Source organism: Ictidomys tridecemlineatus, chromosome 13, assembly GCF_052094955.1.
Source record: "Ictidomys tridecemlineatus isolate mIctTri1 chromosome 13, mIctTri1.hap1, whole genome shotgun sequence".
NCBI classification, from domain to species: domain Eukaryota; kingdom Metazoa; phylum Chordata; class Mammalia; order Rodentia; family Sciuridae; genus Ictidomys; species Ictidomys tridecemlineatus.
The window spans coordinates 66,921,805-66,926,759 of record NC_135489.1 but is presented as its reverse complement, the minus strand read 5'-3'; the positions used below and the strand labels follow the sequence as shown (position 1 = coordinate 66,926,759).

General features: G+C 43.4%; 1 pseudogene; it reads right to left on the bottom strand.

Moving 5' to 3' along the window:
* Nucleotides 1-2,293: 2,293 nt before the first annotated feature.
* LOC144370153 (glycerol-3-phosphate dehydrogenase 1-like protein pseudogene) lies at nt 2,294-3,681 on the bottom strand (annotated as a pseudogene).
* Between the last annotated feature and the right edge of the window lie 1,274 nt (nt 3,682-4,955).

Here is a 4,955-nt window from a genome sequence, read left to right as displayed (position 1 = left end):
ATCTATAAGTAGCAAAGCATAAACTTATATAAAATTTACCTTTTCCCATAATGTGTAGATTATCATAAGTATGTTCAAGAGGTATGGTCAGCAGAATTCAGAGCGGTAAGGAGGGATATTTTTTTTTTTTGTACCAGGGAGTATATCCAGAGGCACTGAACCACTGAGCCACATCCCCAGCCCTTTTTATACATTTTATTTAGAGACAGGGTCTTGCTAAGTTGCTTAGGGCCTTGCTAAGTGCTGAGGCTGGCTTTGAACTCATGACTCTCCTGCCTCAGCCTCCCAAGGTGCAGGGATGATAGGCATGTGCCACAATGCCCAGCTCCAGTAAGAGGGGATTTGGAAAGAAAAAAACATTCAGGTTCAAAACCCAGAGGAGGCCGAATGCAGATGGGAAAACACAAAATCCCAAATCTTCCCAGCACATGATCCTACTTAGTAGACACCACAATTAGCTTACAGCCCTTTTTATATCTTAAAAAGTAACTCTTTGTTACCTATGTACAAACTTTAAAAAAGATTTATCAGGAGACCCCAAAATTGATTTAACAGTGGCATTAAAACTGCTGAAACCTGTAGCATTGTGTGTGCTTCCATGTACTTCTGTGTATGAGGCTGAAAAAGGCCCCAGAAGTGTTTTAGATAGCTTTTAAAATTCCCACAGAAATCAATTCTACAATCATTTCAGTTATAGAAGAACAAAAGAAAGAAGGGAATAATAACCCCTCAAACTAGGGTTGGGGTCGGGTGGGGTGGGGCAAAAAAAAATCTCACAAAGTAACTAAAAATTCATGAATATATAAATGACATTCATAAGGTTCTTTTAATACTTATGGAATACTATATAAGGTAACTGTGGAATGGTATTCTGAAACCAATCTCATTTTTAGGGGTACAGTCATTCCATTCTAATTCTAAAATTAAAAGCACTTATCCCACATGATGTGCATTTAAGTGAGGCTGACAAGTAGACTTGGTTGTACTCGACAGTGTCACCTTAAAGCTCCATAAAAGATTCATGGCTGACCAGAACTGCAAAAGTTCAGAACTCACAATTCCACAGGTAGCTAGCTATTCATGCTCATTGCTTGCAGAGAACAAAGGATCCACTCGAGCTGTCCTAAAGTCACCTCAGCCTGTAACAGTGTTCCCTGGAAACTTTGGCTAGTTTCCTTAAAGCATCTCCCTAAGCCTAACATGTTTGGGACTCACCAGGATAAGCAAATAGCTTCCCTTGACACTAACATACATTCTACACCTTCAAGAGGGATGGACGTATGCTGCTTCCCCCAGGTCTCCTGTACTCCTGGAACAACCTCTGGAGTCCAGGATGCTTGCTTCCTGTGGAACACAATGTTGTGACAGGCCAGGATGAAATACATTTTTGAAAGTAGTGGTTCTCAAATTAGAGTGAGCATCAGAAACACACAGAGGTGTACTGAAGCAGAGACAGCACGCAGGGGTCCAGGGCAGGACCTGGGAAACTGAATTCCAAAGAGTGAAGCAGATACTACCCGACCATGGACCACACCTGGTGTGGCAATCATCAAGACCTTGACCCCCACACATCTCAGTGTCAGGATGTCCTCCTGTGACCTCAGGAAAGGTTGCATAGGACACTTGCCACAACCAAGTAGCTGGAGGCCAGAAAAGCCTAGTAGTATCTTAAAAGGTCCCACATGTTGGCAGGTAGAGAGTGCCACACTCCATTCCTGGCTCTGTTCCCACACACCCAGATGACCAGGTATAGCAACTGCATCTTACAAGAGGAATAATAGCAGCACCCTCTCAGAGGATCTGGGGGACTTAAGAAATGTTTGCATAAAAGCACCAGCTAGCACAGAGTAGGTAGTGTCTGTTAATCAGAAGAACGTCAGTCACAGCAGGAAAATCCAGTGAATTTTCTGTCTTCTCCCACTGCTAAAATCTTTACAAAAGCACATTCTGGCAGCTAATGAAGAGAAAGAAGGCTAAAAATTCAGAAAACTGCAGCAAGAGGGGAAGTATATAAGTGGATTATCTAATTGTAAAAAAAAAAAAAAAAACCCACCAACCCACAATCAAAGTAAGTTAATTATGCTGTTTGAGATAGTGTTTAAATGTTAAATACAGTGATCTTTGAACACATTCCCTTCCTCATCCTACCAACCATTTTAATGCTGGTTAAATTTATCATCAAAAGAAGGAGAAAAAATAATAATTCATCCACTCAAATACATATGAAGTACATCTAAAAAATTTAGCTGAGATAGTCCCAAACTTATAGAGTACCACAGTGGGGAATTTCAAATGTGATCTTTAAAAAGGATGTATAATATTGATTAGTAGAAACACCCACACAATGAGAAATGAACACACATGCCCACATGTGTGTTTAGTTGTTGCCCTGTACAGTTGAGCCAAGGAACTGCCTCTCGTAATTCAAAAACGAACCTGTAACAATTCATACATGTCCGTGTTGGGAGCACAATCGGGCAAATCTCTTGTTGCCAAGTGTTGGTTTTCATAAGAACCCAAAAGACTGAAGGGAGAGGCAGGACTTTCTCCAGCCCCTTATGTGATTCCTGTTAGATGTGCTCTGGATGGCTCTGGAGACAGGACAGCATCTCTGAGACAGGTCGGCCTTCGTAGCAGATCTGATACACGGCAGTAAACAATGGAAACTTATCCATGAGTCCCTTCTGTATGAGGATGCGGTATACTTCAGCAGAAGTCTGAGGTCCTTGGAGCTTCTGCCCATTCAGCATCTCCTTCTCCAATTCTTCAATGGTCTTCCGCGTTCTGGCGAATGCCTCTGCCACGCTGCAGTTCCGCCCTCCGTAGCAGGTGGTTATCAGGTCGGCAACCCCGCAGCTCTCCAGGAAGGTGGCTGTGGACACCTGGCCCTTGCAGAAGATCCTGGCGAAAGCGATCATTTCCATGAGGCCAAGGCCGATGACGGCGGCTTTGGTGTTGTCTCCACAGAGGAGGCCATCGCAGAACCCAGCTCCTACAGCCACAATGTTCTTAAGAGCACCACAAAGTTCAACCGTGTCTGCATCATCAACCACAGTTATTCGGAAATTGGGAGTTTGCAGAAGTTCTTTGAAGAGAAGGCCATTCTCCATGATTTTGCTGCCAATGGTGGTCTCACAGAACTTCTCCGCAGCCACCTCGCTGGCAATGTTGGCGCCCATCAGCACACTGATGTCAATGTCCATCTTCTCCCGGATGATGTCAGAAATGAGTTTCAGTCCCTCAGGGCCCTCGTCTATGCCCTTGATGAGGGTGATCCCCAGTGCTTTCTTGGGTACTCTGCCAGTGATCTCATCGCAGATCCTGTGAATGAACTGGTGGGGGATGACAAACACCAGCAGGTCTGCATCCTGCACAGCCTCGCTGAGATTGGAGACTGCGACCACATTTTCTGGCAACTTGTGTCCAGGGAGATATTTGACATTTTCATGGTCATTATTTATGATGTCTGTCAGTTTTCTCCCATTCACTGTTTCCTCAAAGACCCACATCTTGACTGTGGAGGCAAACTTCTGTAGTTTCTTGACATTATTACCAATTATTTTTGCAACAGCTGAACCCCTTAATGGGCAGAGCTTGCCCCGCCAGAGACCCGAATAGCAAGCCCTCTGTGCTTGGGTTTGCCCAACATCAAAACTACACTAATTCTTGGGCGTCCTTCAATTCCTCGACCCAGGCGATTGGTAGGGAGAATTGAGAACGACCTCAGAATATTGCGCAAAACATCAGGGCTTGGTGAGCAGGTGGTTTCTGTGCGCTCGCCGCGCAGATACCTAGGCGCGGACAGGTGCCCATGGGCGAGCGGTGCCCTCGGTCTGCATTGCCCCCGCGGGCACGAGGGCCCAGAGATTTCCAGGCTAGGACCTCGATACGACCTCCCCTGGCGTGCAGTGCCCAGCCTGGCCCCGAGGTCGCCCACCCCGCCTCCCTGCATGCGGTGCTCAGTGCCCGAAATTGAAAGATCTTTGAAGATGGAAAGATCTCCGATGCTCTTGGATAGGCAAAATTAATATTGAGAAAATGGCCATAACTACCCAAAACGCTATACAGATTCAATGTGATTCCAATTAAAAGCCTAGCATCATTCCTTATAGAAATAGAAATAGCAAGCATGAAATTTATTTGGAAAAATAAGAGACCCAGAATAGCCAAAGTAAAATGTTGGTGAGGATGTGAGGTAAAAAGCAGGAGGCATCACAGTAGCAGACCTTAACCTATACTACAAAGCTATAGTAACAAAAACAGCTTAGTATTGGTACCAAAATAGACATATAGACCACTGTTAAAGAATAGAAGACATAGAGACAAACTCACACAAATACAGTTATCTCATACTAGACAAAAGCACCAAAAACATATATTGGAGAAAATATAGCCTCTTCAACTAACAGTGCTGGGAGAACTGAAAAAATTAGGCCCAAATCTTCATAATGTCACTTTAGGCCCCAACTTTCTTAACAAGACTCCTAAAGCACAAAAAATAAAATCAAGAATTAATAAATGGGATAGACTCACACTGAAAAGCTTCTTCTCAGCAAAAGAAAAAATTAATCAGGTGAACAGAGAGCCTACATTTTGAGAGAAAATTTTTGCCACACACACATCAGACAGAGAACTAATCTCCAGGATGTATAAAGAACTCAAAAAACTTAACACCAAAAAACAAACAACCCAATCAATAAATGGGCTAAGGAGCTGAACAGACACTTCTCAGAAGAAGATATGCCTTTAATCAACAAATATATGAAAAAATGTTCCACATCTGTAGTAATTAGAGAAATGTAAATCAAAACTACTCTAAGATTTACTCTAACACCAGTCAGAATGGCAGTTATCAGGAATACAGACAACAATAAATGTTGGTGAGGATGTGAGGTAAAAGGCACACTTATACATTGCTGGTGGGACTGCAAATTGGTACAACCAATCTGGAAAGC